General features: G+C 41.2%; 1 protein-coding gene across 1 annotated transcript in view; it reads right to left on the reverse strand.

Annotated features, from left to right (window-relative positions):
• The window catches only part of TTC27 (tetratricopeptide repeat domain 27), a 630,563-nt gene that overhangs the window by 394,708 nt on the left and 210,036 nt on the right, over positions 1-25,819 (reverse strand). The window lies entirely within an intron of this gene.

Consider the following 25,819-nt stretch of genomic DNA (forward strand, 5'->3'; position numbering starts at 1 on the left):
CCCCTGTGACCATGACACCATGACAAGACTCACACTTTCTAGGAAGATTGTGCATTACAATAAAGGAAACGGAATCGGGCTTGTTCCACCACAGCAAATACACTGGTAGGTAACGATATGTCTGAATTTTTCTTTCTGGCATGTCTTGGTAAAATAAGCTTTTAAAATACAAATGTGCACTAAGTTAATGCATAAAGCTCCGGAGAAATCTGATGTCATCAAAAAGGCAATGATATAATCAAATTAGGCAGCACATGATACCATTAGGTAAATTTTAAGGACCACAGATATGAACACACGCACATCCATTGTATTCAATGGTGTTGAGCACATGTCAGGTTTTTGCACTGACCGTGTGTCCTTGTGAAAAACCCTGTCCACATCTATTTAACCCCTTAGATGCTGCTGTCAATAGTGACTACATCATATAAATGGTTGACAGAGTGTGGGGGCTTCCTCTTTAACCTCAGTGGTACCCAAAGTTCATGATCGTGTGGCCCTGATGTTTGCTACAGCAATTCACTGCAAAATAGCGGCCTTGGAGTCTGCCGGCTACAGTGACCTGTTCAGAAGTTAGTGATATTTAGGTGGTAAAAATACACTTTTTCATTCCTGTCATGTCACTTTGCATTCATTCCTTAACAGCACCTGAAGGGTTAATAAACTACCTGACAGAGGTTTTCAATATGTTAGGGGGTGCTGTTTTTAAAATGGTATCACTTTTGGAGGTTTTCCGATATTTAGGACCCTCAAAGTCACTTCAAACTTGAATAGGTCCTTCAAAAATATACATTTTGTACATTTCCTTGAAAAATTACTGCTACAATTTTGAACCTCCTAAAATGCAAACAAAAAAAGAACATACTAGAAATGGTGCTGATGTAAAGCACACATGAGGGAAATGTTATTTATTAATGTTCTTCTGTGGTATGAAAGGGATAATCATTCAAGTTTTAAAATTGCTATTTTTTTACATTTTTCTCACATTTCTGATATTTTTTTTATAAATAAACACAAAACATATTGACTTAAATTTACCATTATCATAAATTACAAAGTGCCACATAAAAACAATCTCAAAGTCATTGGGATTTGTTGAAGCATTCTCTTACAACTTTCTAACAAAAATAAATTATGTTTCGAAAATTGCGCTGATATAAAGTAGACATGTGGGAAATGTTATTTATTAACTATTTTGTGTGACATAAGTCTGATTTAAGGGCATGAAATTAACTGGAAAATTGCAAACTTGTTCAAATTTTTGCCAAATTTACAATTTTTTCACAAGTAAATGTAAGTCATATTAAAGAAATGTTACCAGCATCGTGAAGTATAATATTTAAAAAAAAAAAAAACAATCTCAGAATCACCGGGATCCATTGAAGTGTTCCAGAGTTATTACCTCATAAAGTGACATTGGTCAGAATTGAAGAAATTAGCCTGGTCAGGAAGGTGAAAACAGGCTTTGGGGTGAAGGGGTTACAGGGAACCTGCCACCAAAAAAACCTGCTATTAACCTGCAGAAATGGGGTTATTCTGCAGACTAACAGCGCTACTAACCTGCCCGGCACCCGAATTTAGCCAAACGCTGCAGGGAGAAATTGAACTTTAGTCCTCACGGCAGCGTTCCAGTTTCAGTCACGAGGGCAGTTCCGGCACAGGTTCAATTACCACTCTGAGTATACATAGCGATGGCTGTAAACGCGCCCCCGCACTGACTGACCCTGGCTCTGCATTAGGGCTGGCTGCCAGTCAGGGCTGGGGTTGAAGTTACAGCCGCCACTTTGTATACTCAGAGCACTGACTGAATCCATGCCAGCACTGCCCCAGTGACTGAAACCAGAATGCTGCCAGGAGGAATAAAGTTCTATTTCTCCCTGCATCGTTGAACTACGTGAGGGCACAGGGTAGGTTGATCAAGCTATTAACCTGCAGATTGAAACCCATATCTTCAGGTTAATAACGTTTTTTTCTGGTGACAGGTCCTTTTTAAGTAAAATAAATAACATTATTTGAAATTTCTTTAGAAAATGAGAAAATCTCAGCCTCCCAGACAGGAACGGTTTGATGCCAACTTCAGTACCAGCTCTCTGCTCACTCATCCCTTGGCTGCAATGTCTTTCTGTGGGTGCTTGTATTGAAATGTAATTTATTATTTTCATTTTTTCCACTTTTAGTCACAACAAACAAACACCAACGTTTTTCTAAGTGAAAACTTGACATCCACATTGGAGCCACACAAGCTGCAATTACGAGACTACCATCTTCATGATGTGAAAAGCAGACAGTAACATATTAAAGACTATAGGGCATTTTTTTTGTTGATACGTTACAGTTGTGTACAAGAAACGGCATAAGAAGAAGTAGTCTACAGCACAGCACTGGTCTACAGCACAGCACTGGTCTACAGCACAGCACTGGTCTACAGCACAGCACTGGTCTACGTTACAGTTGTGTACAAGAAACGGCATAAGAAGAAGTAGTCTACAGCACAGCACTGGTCTACAGCACAGCACTGGTCTAAAGCACAGCACTGGTCTACAGCACAGCACTGGTCTACAGCACAGCACTGGTCTACAGCACAGCACTGGTCTACAGCACGGCACTGGTCTACAGCACGGCACTGGTCTACAGCACGGCACTGGTCTACAGCACGGCACTGGTCTACAGCACGGCACTGGTCTACAGCACGGCACTGGTCTACAGCACGGCACTGGTCTACAGCACGGAACTGGTCTACAGGACAGCACTGGTCTACAGGACAGCACTGGTCTACAGCACAGCACTGGTCTACAGCACAGCACTGGTCTACAGCACAGCACTGGTCTACAGCACAGCACTGGTCTACAGCACAGCACTGGTCTACAGCACAGTACTGGTCTAAAGGACAGCACTGGTCTACAGGACAGCACTGGTCTACAGGACCCAAAATCACCCAAAAACAAGAATCAATGCTGCGTAAATTAGAACCAAGCATATGTCGCTGTCCAATATACATTTTTCTTTTCTTTTATAGGGTTTTCCACTTTATCTTAATTTTATCAAATGTGTTCAGGACATGAGTTGATGCCACTTACTAACAAACATTTTACAGGTTCTCCTTCTCTTTGAAGCTTCACATTTTCCCTGCCACGATCGCTGATCTAATACTCAGTGCATTGCACACAGGGAGGAGGCATGTTAGCTCCTGCTCTGAGCAGGAGCTTACAGGCCACCTTACCTGGATGACCCACGACCATCTTTTGGCACAGGTTATCATGGAGACCATCACGTTGTGCTGATTGGAGCTACCTCCCTCTGCTATGTCGATCGATGTCACTGTTGCTACAGAGTGTCAGCTATTGTATAGCGCTGACACCCACTGATGTACGTGACGTCTCCATAGTGTGTGTTCTGAAGACCTGCACTGCTCGGCATAGTGGGTGTGATGTAGAACATTATTGCGCCCGCTGCGCTGAGGCATCAGAGCTCGCAGAGGGAGATTGATTGAAGAGGGAGCAGACGGCTAACTGTTCCATCGCTGCTTTCAACTATATTGGCATCCAGGATGCCGATACAGTTGAAAGTACAATGCTGGGTGCGTGCCCGGTACGGGCGCTGGTACAAGCCCTCCGTAGTGGCCATATGGTCTGCGGCAAACTGCGGTATGCCACGGCCATCATCAACAAACGCACACAAATTGAGAGCCACACTATTTTAAAAGCATTAACTCAGTTTTCCTTACAAAATTGTGTGAACATTGGGCACGGCATGGGAGCTCATCTTCATCTACATGTATCTACACAAGACTCCTGCAGCATTGATGTGCACAGGTGTACTACTATTAATGACACCATGATACTGAACTACAAACTTCTGCTAATAAGGGAATATAAGAATTCTAAGAAAAACTAAAAGAATATTGTCTGATGTACAGAAAAGCAACAGGAAAGCTCAAATAATGGGAGATAATGCAGAAGGTAATACAGATCTTTTCAAGAAGAGGATTAGATGACAAGAAAAACATGTTTGAGGGAAAAACATGCCAAATGGTAACTATTCCTCAATTGAGGCTTTTAGGATTAGCATTTTCTCAAACACTAAGCCTGAAGGATTGTTTCACCTGACCAGAGCCTGTCAATTATTTTGACGCAGACCCGTCCACTATCCATTATATGTAATCAATTCTAGTGATTTTAACATCACCTGCCTTGACGACTTCAGTGATGAAACACAAACAACACTTTGATTTTAGTTTGAATTTGCTCTACTACAGAAATTAAAGAAAGAAGAAAATTGTTGTAGACTTGATGTGTAAGGCTAGGTTCACATTGCGTTAGTGCAATCCGTTTAGCGGATACGGATTGCGCTAACGCAATGTCCAAAAAGGGATTGCGTTCGGCAATCCCGCTAGCGCAGATGCCCGATCTGCGCTAGCGAGGAACGGACCCTGAACGCTGCAAGCAGTGTTCGAGGTCCATCCGAAACTAACGGCACATCGCAGACGCATGCCAAAAATGGCATACGTTTGCGATGCGTTAGCACATTGCAGTCAATAGTTATAGCGTTAATTGCGACAATTGCGCCATGTAACGGAGTCCGTTAGCGGACACCCACGAACGCAATGTGAACCTAGCCTAATAGTGGTGGATTAGTATATGTGTAATATAATATGCAAATTGCCTCTTCTGAGAAAAAGAGGACTTAAACTCTATAGCGCCACCTGTTGGAAGTAGCGATCCTACAAGTCACAATCAACTCTTTAAGGAGTCGTGCAATATGACTTCGGATAAAAGCCAAATTAATATCTCAATTCGCAGACACGGTGTTTCGGGCTGTTGGCCCTCGTCAGCGCGAAGCATGAGAACTAATTTGGCTAGGTGAGAGGCTCTGGACTGGGGTCTAAGAGGTATCGTTTCTCCTTATGGAGAGTGACATACCATCTCTGGCTTGTCAAGGTAAGGAGGCTTATTCGCCGTGCAATGCTCCTCTGGGAAATAGAATATGCAAATTGCCTCTTCTGAGAAAAAGAGGACTTAAACTCTATAGTGCCACGTTTCACTAACAATTGTTTCTACATCTCATTTAGCCCTAAACAATTGTGTCAATTTCACTGCTTTCTCTGCAAACCTATAACTGTTGGTACAGCAGCTGCGCTTCATTCGTTGGCTTTGGCGTTGCACGGACACGGAGAGACCTCTGCAGCTCTCCAGGTCCAAAGAAGTAAACTCAGGCATGATGTGCCAGTGTTCATGCCTGAGACAGATGGGGATAAAAAAGGCCGGACATTGGATATGACGATGGGGGAGGAGAGAGATCCTATGCAAATACGGAGCCTGCAGGAGACACCTCACTCTGGTTGGATGGAGGGAGAGCCTTCCAGATATCAATCAATTTACTGGAACACAGATGAAAAAACCCTCATACGTACATCAGACATAATAAAAGAGAGAGATCAGAGAAATAACACTAACTGGCGATCATCAGGTGCAGTCAACAAAATACTGTCACTCAATTATAACAGTAATAAATCAACTCTTACTGCAATGGATTGTGCCACTAATAACTCTTCATATAAAAGCCCAAATAACACAGAGTTTACAAAAATGAACCATGTACATACAAAAAGTCTATACAATAACCAACTAAGTACAGGAGATGAATCTTTTAATACTCCTAATATTACATATGTCACTAAAAAGAAGGAGCACTTGTTTGAAATGGAGGTGAATGGGGTTGAGAATAAATCTAATGGGACAGACTTTGCACCTGGAGAGAGTACCATATCAAAGAGAGCATTTAAAATATAGATTTTGATTCCTTTCTTCTCACCACCAAAGAATGCATATTAGAGATTAAAAGGATGCCTCTTAATATAACTTCTTGCTCTCCTGAATATAATAAAGAAAATGAATCAGATCAATCAGATGGGTCACTCAATTCCCTGGAGCAATTGGAAAGCATTCACTCTGGGGAATTTTTTGAGGAGATTGATTCTTTTAATTATAAGGGTGGTTTTTCCTCGGATGATATGGTTCCAGATGAGACTTCAACATCATCATCATCTTCGTTGTCGTCATTCTCTTGTTCTTCTTTGAAAGATACAGCTAGTTATGATAATTCTGAATTTACAGGAAAAAAATTACAAAAAGATGATACTGGAAAATTAGATAGAAAAATGCTACAAAGGAAAAGTTCTAATAAATCATTGATCCACAATATACTAGCCACCGATGATTACCCATCAGAAAGATTTATGGTCAACTTGTGTGGTTCGGTGGATAATCTAAGAAATGGCCCTAGCAAAGATGACAACTCCAAAATATCTTCTGAAATCGAAACAGAGCCAGTTGATTCAAGGCTCTCAGGCATCCGAGACTTTTATCAAGAAACTTTTCAAAGACTCTTTTTCGCACATAGTTGATGCCACACTTTCAAACTTTAATGAGGCTTCTGACAGATCTTCCTATGTCCCTGGAAAAATTGACTCCTCATACAAATCTCATGAGACTTCATGTTCTAGAGAAGTACAGAATATTTCTACACTTTCAGTTTCAATGGAAAACCTCCAAAAAGATATCACTTCATTCAGGAATAGTCTAACTAGTTTTAAGGACTTCAAAAGAAAAAACAACATAAAGATCAGAGGGATCCCGAAGTCGATCCAACAGTTCCGTTTAAGAGATTATATCTCCTCAATGATTTCTCAACTATTTCCTAACGTGCAAGGGGAAAATCTAGTCGAAAAGGCTAAGTTCGCAGGCCATCTACACTCTTCCGTCTGATGTAGCTACAGATGTTGTTGTTTCTTTCTACCCTAACTGGATAACTGTTCGGTGTATCTAAAGAGCCAAGATTCCTTTCCTCTCCATTTAGCCACTTAACCTTTTTTAAGGATTTATGTAAAGATACCTTGCAAAAGGGGAGAATGTTTCAGTATACTACTTGTGGATTCCGACAGGCCGGTATACCCTACAATTGAACTCTCTAATCTACAGGTGAAATTCGCAACTAAATGGATCGTTTTTTCTTCCCCAGTGGAGGCAGCAGACTTTTTGAAACGTGCTGGTGTAACATCCCCCAGAAACTCATCAGGATTCACCTCCATGTCCAAATCAATCCTTCGTCCCAAGTGAAAAATATTATGTAAATGCCCAGTGAAACTGTTTTCCATATATTCCACAATGTAGCCTGTGAATAAACCGAACTTTCCCCCCAACAAGGTCTCAGGGTCATCTGGAGATGATTCGGACACGAGAAGCCATCATATCCTTCATACTTTAAGTTTAACTGACATACTCAAGTGAATTTTTTCTCTCAAGCAACTTTTATTTTAGTGTTCCATACAGTTTATACGTTTCGCATTATCTATGCTAATGTGTATTCTTATTTTCAGATTGCAGATTTAACCCCTTAAGCCCCGAGGGTGGTTTGCACGTTAATGACCGGGCCAATTTTTACAATTCTGACCACTGTCCCTTTATGAGGTTATAACTCTGGAACGCTTCAACGGATCTTGGCGATTCTGACATTGTTTTCTCGTGACATATTGTACTTCATTTTAGTAGTAACATTTATTCGATATAACTTGCGTTTATTTGTGAAAAAAACGGAAATTTGGCGAAAATTTAGAAAGTTTCGCAATTTTCCAACTTTAAATTTTTATGCCCTTAAATCACAGAGATATCTCACGCAAAATACTTAATAAGTAACATTTCCCACATGTCTACTTTACATCAGCACAATTTTGGAACCAAAATTTTTTTTTGTTAGGGAGTTATAAGGGTTAAAAGTTGACCAGCAATTTCTCATTTTTACAACACCATTTTTTTTTAGGGACCACATCTCATTTGATGTCATTTTGAGGGGTCTATATGATAGAAAATACCCAAGTGTGAGACCATTCTAAAAACTGCACCCCTCAAGGTGCTCAAAACCACATTCAAGAAGTTTATTAACCCTTCAGGGGTTTCACAGGAATTTTTGGAATGTTTAAATAAGAATGAATATTTAACTTTTTTTCACACAAAATTTATTTCAGCTCCAATTTGTTTTATTTTACCAAGGGTAACAGGATAAAATGGATGCCAAACATTGTTGTACAATCTGTACTGAGTACGCTGATAGCCCATATGTGGGAGTAAACCACTGTTTGGGCGCATGGCAGAGCTCGGAAGGGAAGGAGCGCCATTTGACTTTTCAATGCAAAATTGACAGGAATTGAGATGGGACGCCATGTTGCGTTTGGAGAGCCACTGATGTGCCTAAACATTGAAACCCCCCACAAGTGACACCATTTTGGAAAGTAGACACCCTAAGGAACTTATCTAGATGTGTGGTGACCACTTTGACCCACCAATTGCTTCACAGAAGTTTATAATGCAGAGCCGTAAAAATAAAAAATCATATTTTTTCACAAAAATGATCTTTTCGCCCCCAATTTTTTATTTTCCCAAGAGTAAGAGAAGAAATTGGACCTCAAAAATTGTTGGCCAATTTGTCCTGAGTACGCTGATACCCCATATATGGGTGTAAACCATTGTTTGGGCGTATGGCAGAGCTCGGAAGGGAAGGAGCGCCATTTGACTTTTCAATGCAAAATTGACTGGAATTGAGATGGGACGCCATGTTGCGTTTGGAGAGCCCCTGATGTGCCTAAACATTGGAACCCCTCACAAGTGACACCATTTTGAAAAGTAGACCCCTTAAGGAACTTATCTAGATGTGTGGTGAGCACTTTGACCCAACAAGTGCTTCACAGAAGTTTATAATGCAGAGCCGTAAAAATAAAAAATCTTATTTTTTCACAAAAATGATCTTTTCGCCCCCAATTTTTTATTTTCCCAAGGGTAAGAGAAGAAATTAGACCACAAAAGTTGTTGTGCAATTTGTCCTGAGTGCGACGATACCCCATATGTGGGGGGTAAACCACTTTTTGGGTGCATAGCAGAGCTCGGAAGGGAAGGAGCGCCATTTGACTTTTCAATGCAAAATTGACTGGAATTAAGTTGGGACGCCATGTTGGTTTGGAGAGCCCCTGATGTGCCTAAACATTAAAACCCCCCACAAGTGACACCATTTTGGAAACTAGACCCCATAAGGAACTTATCTAGATGTGTTTTGAGAGCTTTGAACCCCCAAATGTTTCACTACAGTTTATAACGCAGAGCCGTTAAAATAATTTTTTTTTTTTTTTCGCAAAAATTATTTTTTAGCCCCCAGTTTTGTATTTTCACAAGGGTAACATAATAAATTGGACCCCAAAAGTTGTTGTCCAATTTGTCCTGAGTACGCTGATACCCCATATGTGGGGGGGAACCACTGTTTGGGCACATGGCAGAGCTCGGAAGGGAAGGAGCGCCATTTGGAATGCAGACTTAGATGGATTGGTCTGCAGGAGTCACGTTGCATTTGCAGAGCCCCTGATGTACCCAAACAGTACAAACCCCCCACAAGTGACCCCATATTAGAAACTAGACCTCCCAAGGAACTTATCTAGATGTGTTGTGAGAACTTTGAACCCCTAAGTGTTTCACTACAGTTTATAACGCAGAGCCGTGAAAATAAAAATTATTTTTTTTTTTCACAAAAATGATTTTTTAGCCCCCAGCTTTGTATTTTTACAAGGGTAACAGAATAAATTGGACCCCAAAAGTTGTTGTTCAATTTGTCCTGAGTACGCTGATACCCCGTATGTGGGGGGGAACCACTGTTTGGGCGCATGGCAGAGCTCGGAAGGGAAGGAGCGCCATTTGGAATGCAGACTTAGATGGATTGGTCTGCAGGCGTCACGTTGCATTTGCAGAGCCCCTGATGTACCCAAACAGTAGAAACCACCCACAAGTGACCCCATATTGAAACTAGACCTCCCATGGAACTTATCTAGATGTGTTGTGAAAACTTTGAACCCCCAAGTGTTTCACTACAGTTTACAACGCAGAGCCGTGAAAATAAAAAATCCTTTTTTTTCCCACAAAAATGATTTTTAGCCCCCCAAATTTTTATTTTCCCAAGGATAACAAGAGAACTTGGACCCAAAAAGTTGTTGTCCAATTTGTCTCGAGTACGATGATACCCCATATGTTGGGGTAAACCCCTGTTTGGGCGCACGGGAGAGCTCGGAAGTGAAGGAGCACTGTTTTACTTTTTCAATGCAGAATTGGCTGGAATTGAGATCGGACGCCATGTCGCGTTTGGAGAGCCCCTGATGTGCCTAAACAGTGGAAACCCCCCAATTATAACTGAAACCCTAATCCAAACGCACCCCTAACCCTAATCCCAACTGTAACCCTAACCACACACCTAACCCTGACACACCCCTAATTCTAATCCCAACCCTAATCCCAACCGTAAATGTAATACAAACCCTAACCCTAGCCCTAACCCTAGCCCTAACCCTAACCCTAATGGGAAAATGGAAATAAATACATTTTTTTTAATTTTATTATTTTTCCCTAAGGCTAGGTTCACATTGCATTAGGGAAATCCGTTTAGCACTAGCGGATTGCACTAACGCAATGTCTTTTTAGGTGTCGTGTTTAGTGGTCGCGTTAACGTCCCCGCTCTGGAAGATCGGGGATCGGACCTCGGGCGCGCCGCGGACGCTGCAAGCAGCGTCTGAGGCGCGCCACAAAAGAACGGCACCTTGCTAGCGCGAGCCGAAAATGGCACGCTCTAGCGATGCGCTACACCCGAAAATCACATTGCTGTCAATGGTTGTGCTAACGGACCCGTTGCACGGCGTTAATTGTGACATTTTCGCCGTGCAACGCTGTCCGTTAGCGTTAACCCATTAACGCAATGTGAACCTAGCCTAACTAAGGGGGTGATGAAGGGGGGTTTGATTTACTTTTATAGCGAGTTTTTTATATCGGATTTTTATGATTGGCAGCCGTCACACACTAAAAGACGCTTTTTATAGCAAAAAAGTTTTTGCGTCTCCACATTTTGAGACCTATAATTTTTCCATATTTTGGTCCACAGAGTCATGTGAGGTCTTGTTTTTTGCGGGACGAGTTGACGTTTTTATCGGTTACATTTTCGGACATGTGACAGTTTTTGATCGCTTTTTATTCCGATTTTTTGTGAGGCAGAATGACCAAAAACCAGCTATTCATGAATTTCTTTTGGGGGAGGCTTTTATACCGTTCCGCGTTTGGTAAAATTGATGAAGCAGTTTTATTCTTCGGGTCAGTACGATTACAGCGATACCTCATTTATATCATTTTTTTTATGTTTTGGCGCTTTTATACGATAAAAGCTATTTTATAGAAAAAATAATTATTTTGGCATCGCTTTATTCTCAGGACTATAACTTTTTTATTTTTTTGGTTATGATGCTATATGGCGGGTCGTTTTTTGCGGGACAAGATGACGTTTTCAGAGGTACCATGGTTATTTATATCCGTCTTTTTGATCGCGTGTTATTCCACTTTTTGTTCAGCGTTATGATAATAAAGCGTTGTTTTTTGGCTCGTTTTTTTTTTTTTTTTCTTACGGTGTTCACTGAAGGGGTTAACTAGTGGGCCAGTTTTATAGGTCGGGTCGTTACGGACGCGGCGATACTAAATATGTGTACTTTTATTGTTTTTTTTGTTTTTTTTTTATGTAAAGAAATGTATTTATGGGAATAATATTTTTTTTTTTCTGCTTTATTTAGGAATTTTTTTTTTATTTTTTTTTACAAGTGTGGAAATTTTTTTTTTTACTTTTTCACTTTGTCCCAGGGGGGGACATCACAGATCACCGATCTGACAGTGTGCACAGCACTCTGTTAGATCGGTGATCTGACATACAGCCGGGCAGGATTAGAGCTGCAGCTGCAGCCTGATCCTGACCCGGAAGTGCTCCCTGCAGGACCCGGATGCAGCCCGGCGGCCATTTTGGATCCGGGGACTGCAGGGAGAAGACGCTCGGTACACGGTGAGCACATCACCGTGTACCGATCGTCTCAGGGAAGCCCGCAGGGAGCCCTCTCCCTGCGCGATGCTTCCCTGCACCGCCGGCACACCGCGATCATCTTTGATCGCGGTGTGCCGGGGGTTAATGTGCCGGGAGCGGTCCGTGACCGCTCCTGGCACATAGTGCCGGATGTCAGCTGCGATAGGCAGCTGACACCCGGCCGCGATCGGCCGCGCTCCCCCCGTGAGCGCGGCCGATCGCATATGACGTACTATCCCGTCCATGGGAATTAAGTCCCAGGTCACCTGGACGGGATAGTACGTCATATGGGATTAAGGGGTTAAGCAATTTTTTTGTTATATTTTCGTTAAGTGACGCTTGACTTTGTTACTTTACAGAATTATCCCTATTTGTTCCATATACTACTCAAACTGTTTTTTTTTCAGGTGTTGTATTTAAGCAATGGTTAACTATGTATATATCTACAGATATCTATGCTTATTTTGGTTGAAAATGTTAATAAAATTGTTTGGGGAAAACACACAAAGTTGCATTCTGCAACATGCAAACATGAAGTATATGAAATGTGAATTGCATTATTGCTCTAGAAAATTGGAAAAATTTAGACTACTTAGCGCATAAATTAGCCAATTCATATGTACCCAGCAACCACGATAATGCGATTCTTGTTGCTGGGAACCTACCTAATGTGAATCATCTTTTAAGCTGAAGCCTACATTTATATGGCAAGGAAGGATCCTGCTGTAATTAAAAACGACTGATGATGATCCTACCTTCCCAGAACGAGAATTGACTTATTGTCACTGCCAGGTACACATGAATTGGCCAATTTATTTTCTCAATGTTTCCAATTTTCTGCAGCAGTAATGCAATTCAAATTTCATATATTTCATGCTTGCAGGCTGTAGCACTACAGAGCGCAGCTTTATTTGTTGGGTATATATGGAGATGGCTACTGTTAGTAAGCACATGTACACATCTGTTTTCTGTTTAGGAAATGAATGTCAGTCTTTTGCTATTTGTACCTCAATAAGTTGTCAGTAAAAATGTCAGCTCATGGCGCAAAAAACAAGCCCTCACAGAGCTCCATGGTCCAAAAATTAAAAAATGGCAATACAAAGTTTGTTTGGTTTTTTGTCTTTCCAAGAAAAAAAAAGTTTTAAAAAAAACTGTACATGTTTGACATCTGCGTAATCGTACGGAGCTGGAGAATCATACTGCCTGGTCAGATTTACCATATAGTGAACATGGTAAATAACCGCGACCCCAAAATTGTGCTTGAAATTGCATTGGAATTTTGTCCCCCACTTTACAATGCATCACATGATGAAATAAATTATGTCATACAACTCATCCAGCAAAAAAACAAACCATCATAGGTCTATGTGAACAGAAAAATAAAAAATAAAAAGTTATAGCTCTTGGAATAAGGGGGAGTTAAAGAAAAAAAAAACATTTAAAAAAACCTAAAAATCGCTTGGTCGTGAGGGTGTAAACAAAAGAGAAATATGAATGTACCCAAAGCTGAAAAGAAGAATGGTATTATTCACTGACAGCAAAATAGTGTGGCCGTGAGACATAAAATATATTAGGAAGATGAAGAATGTTATAGTAATCAAAGCTGCATTTCCAGAACGTTGGAGCTGGTTAATACATTACAGAAGTGAACATTTTCTCACTTCTACCGTTAGAGAAACAAATTCTCAGAATAGAGACTTCACAATTGACCACTATAATACCACAGGAATACCCTCCGTGCAGCCCCACATAGGACTGTACAAACCTCCCATTCATACAGACAAAGGCTCCAGGTAGGGACTACGTGGACAATGAGGCGCTGGGAGTTTGACTTCCCTGTCAAAATATCGATTTTGTTTGTTTTTGGCTTACAATTTTGTTACAAGAGTCAAATTTTTATAACATGAAGTTTTCCATGAAAATGCATGCCAGCTGGGAAATGTGATGTTTGTTATGAAATGGGTGATTTAGGTATGAATGTATGACTGGAATAAAGAAAGGAAATATCATTTAAAGGATAAAGAATGATGTATCTCTGTCACCGTGCATAACAACAAACACAAAACAAAACCACAACTTAGGTCTGGCATTTTTTACCAACTTTTTCAGAATTCAATAAAAAGAATGAGGGAATCTTCATACGTTCCAGGCCCTAGAATTTAGAGTGAATTTATCATGTGAGATGCTTTCAGTATGAAAACCATTATAGAAAAATATCCAATAACTTAACCCTGCTGTTGTCTTCGGTCTGGGGAGTCCGATTTTGAACTTTGGTATTTTTTGGGGTGTTCAAGATGCGGTTCTGAAACTTGTGGTTGATTGACTTAAATGAGGATGGGTCGGTCGGCCACGGGTTTCAGAGCCGCATCTTGAATATTTTAAAGAATATTGAAGTTCAAGGTCGGTCGTTTTTGACCAAAGACAACAGCAGGGTTAAGGGCAGTCTGCTTTGAAAGAATAGCTGTCATTTTGGGAAAACATCCCTTGTAAGTTCTGACGTAGTATACAAGCAGACCAATACCACCAGGCTCTGAGCACACAAAGGTACCAGAAAATATACAATGAATACATTAATGGGAACCAGTGCCAGACTTGGGTGAGAGGAGTGGTAAATTTGATAGCAACCTCCCATTTACAAAGAGCGACTTGTCGTTGGGAGATGGGCATGTCAAATGTATTCAAGTACTCAATGTTCACATATTGCGACGTCTGTGCCAGTGCCTGTACCCTCCATCTCTACTTCGATCATCGGGCGACTATATAGTAGCCCCGCTTTACTACTGAGACTTGCAGATACGTAAAGCTTGGGGGTAATTCCTGGCTAGTCAGTATTGCTGGGCGAGGCAGCTCCCTCTCTTAAACTCCTGAGATTCAGATTTTGGCAAATTGTCTGTAGTAAGGGATTTTTACAATATAATGGAAGAGGGGAAAAATCAGCATTTACTAAACTCCACAACAAATTTACATGTAACAGAACTGAGGGAATTAAGAAAGGGCTAGAGAGGAGGGGAGGGGAAAGGAGGAAGAGAGGAGGGATAAAGAAGTGGGGGGGACACCAAGGGAAACAGAAAGGTCACCAAGAACTACACTTTTATTTCAAAAGTATTTCTTATTTTTAATACTGAAAAAGACAGTAAAAGTGTTATAGCAAACTGAAAATTCTTAATAATTGGAAAGGTCAGGTCCTTTGTGTAGCAGAGGTAATTACTTTGGAGGGAAGTTTTATATTCCACAAGTACCATGTATTATTGTAGTGTTGGAGGGAGTTGTTTCATATCACGAAGGAAAATTCAAAGGTAATATGAGTTGAAACTCGTCTATTACGTCCACAATAGTTGGTATTTTAGTTGACCTCTAGTGATGAGCGAATGTGCTCGTTACTCGGGTTTTCCGAGCATGCTCGGGTGGTCTCTGAGTATCTTGGGGGTGCACGTAGATTATGTTTGTGTCCCCGTAGCTGCATGATTTGTGGCTGCTAGACAGCCTGAATACATGCAGGGATTGCCTAACAAAGAGGCAATGTGTTTCCACTGTCGAACAGCCGTGATACATGCAGCTGCGGAAACTCAAGCATATTTGTCAAGCACAACGTACATACTCAATTAAGACAGGAGCATGCTCAGATAACACCTTATCTGATCACACTCACTCATCACTAGTTATGGTACCTGGACTTAATTGGAAAATCTTTTATTTCTAAATATAGTAATAAAAGGTGTGGAGGAAATGGAATTGAAAAGCTAGTTATTTTTCCATATTTCCATATTATTTATATTTTGGAAAATGGAGATGTCCTTTCTTTTTTTGTATTGGAAGTGGTTAGGGCGAGTATAAGACAGGGAGAATGGGACAAACTAACATTGCAGAAAGAAACCAGGTGGATCTTTAGGTTGTAGTCAGGGAGACAGACAGGGGCTTAATGAACAACTCACATATGGCTGTTTCATTTGAAAAATAATTAATACAGACTGTCATCACACTTTTTTTCTACCCTTTGTATATATATATATATATATATATATATATATATATATATATATATATATATATATATATATATATATATATATATATATACTACACCAGCGAAAGGAAGGGGAGTGTCGACACCAAAATTTAGTAGAGAAAATATACAAGTTTTTTATTAATAAATAAATACAAAGCAAGTAACATATACATACAGAAGCATGAAGGGCTATTAAAAAATTCCACCATGCGGAGAGGAGGAAAAACCAACCAGTACACTAATGGTAAAGCACACAGATGCACATACGACCTGGGTAGATAGTTCAGAGGATAACAGTAAACCAGGATTTAGAAGAATATCAGTAATGAGGGATCATCCCCCCGATGCCACATAGGCCCCATGTAATGTTAACAGATCATACAATCCTGGATGCAACATATCACCAGAGTTTTCTGCACTTACCCATCATAAGTCTGCATAGGCGTGGCCTTCCCACTACCCCTGACGCGCGTTTCGCGTTAATAGCTTTTTCAAAGGGGAACACTTGCATCTGTGTGCTTTACCATTAGTGTACCGGTTGGTTTTTCCTCCTCTCCGCATGGTGGAATTTTTTAATAGCCCTTCATGCTTTTGTACGTATATGTTACTTGCTTTGTATTTATTTATTAATAAAAAATGTGTATATTTTCTCTACTAAATTTTGGTGTCGATACTCCCCTTCCTTTCGCTGGTGTAGTATATTTGTATTGAGGAGTGACACTCCCGTGTATATGACTTTATTGTCTGATGATAGGGAGAGCGTTTTCTTCGGTAGATTGTGACCATGCTCTCGGCCACTTATTGCATCAAATGCTTAACGATTATTGTCTTCATATATATATATATATACAGAGAGAGAGACTAGTGTGATGCTCACCTAAGAGATGTTGAGTGTATTGAATCATGGGCCTAGAATAATAGGGCCTTATGGGGGATCTTTCTATATATAACCTCTACGGCAGGGGTGTCAAACTGCATTCCTCGAGGGCTGCAAACAGGTCATGTTTTCAGGATTTCCTTGTACTGCACAGGTGATAATTTAATCACCTACACAGATAATGAGTTGGTGATTAAATTATCACCTGTGCAGTACAAGGAAATCCTGAAAACATGACCTGTTTGCAGCCCTCGAGGAATGCAGTTTGACACCCCTGCTCTACGGTATATCCAAGATATATATCATGGTTTATACCTATGTATAAGATTGTGGGGAAATGGAGTAACATGATTTCTACTTATAGTGAAGTAATGAATAATCTGTGTGATTATCACTTTAAATCATAGATTAGGTACGATAAGTGGGGAAATGATTAATGTGTGAAAAAAAGCATAATTTGTGATGTGACCTGATGATTTAAGGCATCATCATTAATGACACGCATTTAAGTTATGCTGTGGACATGAGCTATATGCACCACCTTTGGGACTGGGATCCAGTGAGCGCCAGTATGGACACTCTGTACGTATAGGCACTTAATACTCCTCTGGGAATAGGCAACTGATACTTGTGTTATATTTACACATTGCTTTGCTACATCCAGGTCTTCCACCTTTTTCCTATTCCTGTTCCTATGTATCCCCTCTTGTGCTCTATTTATTGGTGTAAATTTACCGTATATGATCATTATTGTATATTTTGAAATTGTTTAAACAAAAATACATTTTTTAGCCCATTTAGGAATGGTTGTTCTATCTTAGCGTGTGCTTCTGTATATGTATAGAAATAATGTTCGCTGCTCGTGACTTTGGCAAGCCGAGGCTGGAAATTTGTCAGAAAATCTTTTAAGTCTTGTAAAATTGCCAGATTATTGTCAGAAGACGCAGACTGTTCTGATATCCTAAACCATATTCTGAGGTTAAATAAATAGTGACATAATGATCCTGTGCTGGAAATGTGTCCTTCACTTTGGAAGACTATGCCGTCCATTATACATGAAAGGAAATACAGAGGTTTCATTAGTGGTGACATGGTAAGGCCAATGATTGCTAGCAAATTTAACACTATATCTGGCAAGTAGAAAAGTGCACGTAAATTTTAAAATGAAACATATGATTATGCCTGGATAAGTAACATTTACTATATAAGGTCCCCAGTATGCCAAGATCTAGTTGGTACTTCTGCCATCCTTCTGCAAGAATAAGGAGTTGATGGGCAACTGGCAACCCAAGGATAACCATGTACATTTGTGCACTCAACAGTATTTTACCTATTAAAGGGAACCTGTCAAAGGCTTTTGCTAATCAATCTGAGAGCAGCATAACATAGAGCAGGGATGTGTCACTTACTGGGCTGCTTTAGTGCAGCTTTCATAGAATCCTTGTTTGTCTGACGTAGATGTAGCAGAGCTAAGACCTCTGGACTGTGGAGGACTCTGTTCACACCTCTGGCAGCTTCCTGTGTACACTGAGCATTGCCATCAAGCAGCTAATCAAGGGGCGGGGTTACACAGATTAACCTGACTAGTGTGCACCTGAGATATAGTCCTGCAGTGATGCTCTCCTACTACTAAAATACTGAACACACAGCCTAGATGGTGACATATGTTAGAATCTGTTTTGTTTTTTGACCATCCGCCATCTTGTTGTGGTTTTCTGGCTGCTGGTCTTTTCCCTTGGGTTGGCTCAGGTCAGGTGATTGTATCACCAGCACCTGCCTCCCAGTCCTTGCTGGACAACAGTGTTAATCTGCCAGAGTTTTGGCTAGGTGCTTTGATAGCTTTCTGTGTTTGATATCGTGCAGTTCTGGTTCTGCTATCCTTAGTTTATGTTTTCAGTTGGTTTCTGCATCCGTCTCTGTGTTTTCTATTAGGAGGTGACCTGTGTCTATACCCAGTCCTTAGATCTTTCAGGTACATGTAGAAATGTAGAAAAGCCGCGGAGACACCATCACGTGTTTCTCAACGCAAGCAATAAATAGCCAGGTCTTTCACCGGGAAGGAACAACCACGGGAAGGGCAGCATCCAAAAAGGAAAACCACCTATGCCAAAACATGGTATCCATCCACAGACAGCTGTTTCAGGGTATTTGCCCCTCATCAGTGTGGAGTAGGAAACTGGCTATTAGGAGCAGTGCCTGGTAAGTCTTAGATCTTTCAGGGACCTCCTTCCCCCTTGTCTAGGATCATCGGTGGGTCTATTCGCAAGGAATGGGTCGCCCACTCCATCGTAGGGTATCAGCCTAGTCTCAGTGCAGGGTCAGTTTTCCCCCATTCTATTCTAGTTCTGTATTAAAGTTCTGTAACACCACTTCCCTGTAATCAGCCTCTTGGGCACTATATTAAGCTGCTCTCAAATTAAATAGCAAAAACATGCTGACAGATTCAGTTTTAACTGTATGAACAGATTCGAAGACCAGGATCCCTGGAAAGGTGACCACACATGTGATCTCCCAACCGTATTCTAGTCATAGGAGATACAAAAAGGCAGAACACATTGACTGGGTTGTTACTGTTCCCCTATGAACTTAAATAGAAAGCAACCACCATGAATATACCGTAATTTGCGGTTGCTCAGCAGAGTCAATGTTACACCGACTATTGCTAACCTAAGGGTAGAGGTTAGTTCTAATCTATGTATAACTAATGGCTCCTCAGGACACAATGCATTAGATCCTCAAAATAACCGACACCTAATTAGCAAAAAATAGTTGGTAGCATTGACTCTAATTCTGTTACATAGGCAAAAACACAAACATCAGGAAAACTATGGAACCGTCTACAGTATGTGACCTGCTCTTATATTCTTCAGTGGTCTTTAAAAAGAAAAAACAATACACATCTGCTTGATCATTATGGACAGGAATGTATTATTGATTGCACCATAGCCTAAGTATAGCACAACGCTGAGCAGCTAAGCAAATAACAGTGGTGCTGTGAAGTGAATACCCAAGGAAGAGTAAGCAACGACATACAAAATATACATACAGACTGGAGACAACAAAAGCCCGATGGTGACCCCTAGTGTTGTTGTTTCACTGGTAATTAACAATAGATGGCAGCTATACATGTGCAGCTCAGCCAAAATCCAAATACTAAAACTCATGAAAATCATTTAACATGTGAATGTTCTTGCAGAAGATAATTGGATTGATGGAAATATATGCAATATTCCATGTAAAACACCACATCACAACATTGATAAGATTCATATTTAGGTATAGCAACAATAATAATAATCTTTATTTTTATATAGCGCTAACATATTCTGCAGCGCTTTACAGTTTGCACACATTATCATCACTGTCCCCGATGGAGCTCACAATCTAGAATCCCTATCAGTATGTCTTTGGAATGTGGGAGGAAACCGGACTACCCAGAAAAACCCACGCAAACACGGAGAGAACATGCAAACTCTTTGCAGATGTTGTCCTGGGTGGGATTAGAACCCAGGACCCCAGCGCTGCAAGGCTGCAGTGCTAACCACTGCGCCACCGTGCCTCCCAAATGATGCACCTCTCCTTGCTCTCCGTGCCCCTCCAGCTCACCATGGTGGGTGCACAGGAAAAAGAAAGGTGAGAACCTGGGGTAAAAGCCGACTGCTCCGCGTACCGCGGCCACAGAGAGCATCCCAAGTAGGAGCATAGTCCACAGCCTGCCGGAGCAGGAGCTGCCCTCATCCATTGCTGGGCTCCCCCGAAGCTGCTGCTACTTATGACTAGTGATGAGCGAGCATACTCGGGTGATATCCGGGTATCTTAGGCGTGCTCGGAAAATATGTTTGAGTCCCTGCGGCTACATGTTGGCTGACAGCTGCAACACATGCGAGGATTGCCTGTCTGTTAGGGAACCATGCAACTGCGGGGACTCGAACATATTATCCGAGCACGCCAGATAACGGATAATACCCGAGCATGTTCGGATAAAACGTTATCAGAGCACGGCCGCTCCTCACTACAAATGACTGAACAACAGTCTTCAGTAATATTTCTATGATCCTCGCCTGCCTAATATCAATAGAATCCAAGTAATTAAGCAAATGTTAATGTAAATTGCAAAGTGTGAAGAATAAAATTATATATATATATATATATATATATATATATATATATATATATATATATATATACACACACACACACACACATATGTATATAAACTACGTAGGCAACCGCAATGCATTAAAATGGAAATGTAAAAAAAAAAACAAAACACAACACTGCGCCAAATATACAATGGTCAGCCATAACATTGAAACAACCTGAATATTATCGCTTGGGTTCCCCTAGTGAAGCTAAAACCGCTTTCAACCATGGAGTTATGTACTCAACAAGACATCTGAATGTGTCCGGTGGCATCTGGTATCAAGATAATAGCAGTAGATGCTTGAAGTCCTACAAGCACTAATTAAGGAAAGCCTGTCACTTACTAAAAAAAATAGTTAAATTCCATGGAAAAATCCTTGCGCTCCCTGACTGCACTGGGCCACTCCATTGTAGAGATATTCATATTTGTTGCTTTTGGAGTGCAATATGTGAAATCTCTGCTGTAGTTCAACTGGACATATCTTCAGAGTCTTGTCTGAGGCTGCGTGCTTTCAACCCTCCCAACCAGACGCTCCAATCATAGCTCTGCAATCACTAAAACTGTTACAGGTTAACATCAGTTGAAAACAATAATACTAAAGCAGAGAACATAATAGCACTAAATAATTAAATTAAAGGCCCCAACAAACAAAAAGTTTTGTCAGGCCAAATATATTACAGACACTCCATAATAGGTTAACATCAGTTGCTGGGCCTGGGAAGAGGAGGGGGCGAAGAAATACACCCCTAAAGAAAACTCTGAAGAAAAGCCCAGTTTCTAGAACTCTACAAGCAGAGTTTTCATATATTGCGCTCCAAAAGCAACAAATGTGAATATGTATGTAATGGAGTGACGCTGAGCCAAGCTGTGATTACGGAAAAGACGGCAGAAATGCACAGTTGCACTACAAGCTGAGATGTCACATACTGAGCTCCAGAATTAAGAACTGTGAATATCTCCACAACGGAGCAATACAGTGCAAAACAGAACAAAAAATGAATCAGGGGAGCGTAGGGATCTTTACAAGGAATGGAACTCAATTTTTCGGAGCAAGTCACAGGCCCTTTATAAGGGGCTATTTAAAAATACACAGCCCTGACAACACTACTAGTTTCAAGAAAAAGATGTGAGCCATGGAAAACCAGCACCACCTAAATAAGACCCACACTCTGCAGATGTCGCAGGCTGGAAACACAGGCTAGAACAAATGGTGGCAAAGTTACAACTGACTCCTAACAGGTCTGTCTGCACTATAGACGGCTTTATGTATACGTCTGCTATTGTGGAATAAAGCTTTGTTTAAAAAAAAAAAAGGTCAGTGCCACTTTTTAGTCTCTATTGCTGGGATTATAAAAAAAATGCTGTATTTTACTGATAATCCACCATGTATAGGCCTCTATAAAGAACTCTGCTGGTGAGACGCCGGCATTTCTGCACATTATTCACAACATACTCCGATCTGCCAGAACATTCCTATATAATTTGCAACATTGAAATAATAGAAAACATTACAGGATCTACCACCGTGTCTTGGCTGCAGGTCGGCGTTTGCTGTGGAAATGCATAGGAACATATTAACTGTGGAATTCTAATCAGAACAAATCCAGAAGGCAATTTACACCATCTTCATCCATAAACAATGAAATAACACAAATCCACCGGAATCCAATCTACCATACAACATGTACCCCTACTATAGCAACTACTTCCACAACATCATAACATAATATATAAAATATAAAATTGTGTGAACAACATTAACCCCTTAAATCCAGGTGATTTATTAATTTTGCGCCTTTATCGTCTTTTTTATTGCTTTCTTCCAAGAGCCATAACTTTAAATGGAACCTGTCAGTAGGATTGTGCACAGTAACCTGCACACAGTGTCAGGTCGGCGCCGTTAAGCTGATTAAAATGATACCTTGGTTGATGAAATCCGTCTTGTGGTTGTTGTTTAATCTATATTTTCAGTTTCGAGTTAATGATATGCTCATGCTCAGAGGCGGCCGGTGGGGGGCTGTCATGTGGTGCACTAATTACGTATTCATGGGTATGACTTCTGACACTGATCCCTCACTGACCTGCCATCTAGTTTTCGTAATGAATATTATATAAATCTTGGGGGAAAAAACCTTCTGCAGGCAGGTGTCAGCGGTGGTGCTGGCGCTGCAGCATAATTACATATGTATTGTGTTTATAATTAATTTCTTTGCTAATCTTCTGATATTCCTTAAAAAAAATAGTCCGTTTGAAAATGGAACCACAGGCACATGTGCAGAAGCAGCTATCGGCGATCGCCAAGAGCTGCTATTGCGCAGGCGCCATCTTGGAGGAGGAAATTTTTTTTTCTCTAGGAAGATGGCGCCGCCGACACCTGTGCTATCAGATCACAAATAGCTACTGCGCAGATGTGGCCAGCACCATTTTCAAACTGATTTCCTTTTTTTTTTTTTAGGAACATCAGGAGAACAGCAAATAGATTAATTCTAAAAACATTACATATGCAATCATGCTGCAGCTCAGGCGCCAACGCTGGCACCTGCCTGCAGAAGGGTTTTTTTTTCCCCAAGATATATATACAGTGGGGCAAAAAAGTATTTAGTCAGTCAGCAATAGTGCAAGTTCCACCACTTAAAAAGATGAGAGGCGTCTGTAATTTACATCATAGGTAGACCTCAACTATGGGAGACAAACTGAGAAAAAAAAATCCAGAAAATCACATTGTCTGTTTTTTTAACATTTTATTTGCATATTATGGTGGAAAATAAGTATTTGGTCAGAAACAAACAATCAAGATTTCTGGCTCTCACAGACCTGTAACTTCTTCTTTAAGAGTCTCCTCTTTCCTCCACTCATTACCTGTAGTAATGGCACCTGTTTAAACTTGTTATCAGTATAAAAAGACACCTGTGCACACCCTCAAACAGTCTGACTCCAAACTCCACTATGGTGAAGACCAAAGAGCTGTCAAAGGACACCAGAAACAAAATTGTAGCCCTGCACCAGGCTGGGAAGACTGAATCTGCAATAGCCAACCAGCTTGGAGTGAAGAAATCAACAGTGGGAGCAATAATTAGAAAATGGAAGACATACAAGACCACTGATAATCTCCCTCGATCTGGGGCTCCACGCAAAATCCCACCCCGTGGGGTCAGAATGATCACAAGAACGGTGAGCAAAAATCCCAGAACCACGCGGGGGGACCTAGTGAATGAACTGCAGAGAGCTGGGACCAATGTAACAAGGCCTACCATAAGTAACACACTACGCCACCATGGACTCAGATCCTGCAGTGCCAGACGTGTCCCACTGCTTAAGCCAGTACATGTCCGGGCCTGTCTGAAGTTTGCTAGAGAGCATTTGGATGATCCAGAGGAGTTTTGGGAGAATGTCCTATGGTCTGATGAAACCAAACTGGAACTGTTTGGTAGAAACACAACTTGTCGTGTTTGGAGGAAAAAGAATACTGAGTTGCATCCATCAAACACCATACCTACTGTAAAGCATGGTGGTGGAAACATCATGCTTTGGGGCTGTTTCTCTGCAAAGGGGCCAGGACGACTGATCCGGGTACATGAAAGAATGAATGGGGCCATGTATCGTGAGATTTTGAGTGCCAACCTCCTTCCATCAGCAAGGGCATTGAAGATGAAACGTGGCTGGGTCTTTCAACATGACAATGATCCAAAGCACACCGCCAGGGCAACGAAGGAGTGGCTTCGTAAGAAGCATTTCAAGGTCCTGGAGTGGCCTAGCCAGTCTCCAGATCTCAACCCTATAGAAAACTTTTGGAGGGAGTTGAAAGTCCGTGTTGCCAAGCGAAAAGCCAAAAACATCACTGCTCTAGAGGAGATCTGCATGGAGGAATGGGCCAACATACCAACAACAGTGTGTGGCAACCTTGTGAAGACTTACAGAAAACGTTTGACCTCTGTCATTGCCAACAAAGGATATATTACAAAGTATTGAGATGAAATTTTGTTTCTGACCAAATACTTATTTTCCACCATAATATGCAAATTAAATGTTAAAAAAACAGACAATGTGATTTTCTGGATTTTTTTTTCTCAGTTTGTCTCTCATAGTTGAGGTCTACCTATGATGTAAATTACAGACGCCTCTCATCTTTTTAAGTGGTGGAACTTGCACTATTGCTGACTGACTAAATACTTTTTTGCCCCACTGTATCTACTATATCATTGTCTAAGGGTCACTTCCGTCTGTCCTTCTGTCTTTCTTTCTGTCTGTCTGGCTCGGATATTCATTGGTTGCGACCTCTGTCTGTCATGGAAATGCAAGTCGCTGATTGGTCTCGCCAGCTGCCTGTCATGGCTGCCGCGACCAATCAGCGACGGCCACAGTCCGATTAGTCCCTCCCTACTCCGCTGCAGTCAGTGCCCGGCTCCCGCTCCATACTCCCCGCAGTCAGCACCCGCTCCATACTCCCCTCCAGTCACCGCTCACACAGGGTTAATGCCAGCGGTAACGGACCACGTTATGCCGCGGGTAACTCACTCCGTTACCGCCGCTATTAACCCTGTGTGACAAAGTTTTTACTATTGATGCTGCGTGTGCAGCATCAATAGTAAAAATATCTAATGTTACAAATAATAATAATAATAATAAAAAAAAACGTTATTCTCACCCTCCGACGTGCGCCCTCTCCTCGGCAGTGCAAGCGGCAGGTTCCGCTGCCAAAGATGCTATGCGAGAAGGACCTGCCATGACGTCACGGTCTTGTGACCGCGACGTCATCACAGGTCCTGCGCTCATACCAACCCTGGGACCGGAAGCTGCCACTTGCACCACACACAAGCGCCAGGGCCCCTCGGAAAGTGAGTATATGTTTATTTTTTATTTTAAGTATTTTTTA

This window comes from Ranitomeya imitator, chromosome 5 (assembly GCF_032444005.1).
Source record: "Ranitomeya imitator isolate aRanImi1 chromosome 5, aRanImi1.pri, whole genome shotgun sequence".
In the NCBI taxonomy this organism is placed as follows: domain Eukaryota; kingdom Metazoa; phylum Chordata; class Amphibia; order Anura; family Dendrobatidae; genus Ranitomeya; species Ranitomeya imitator.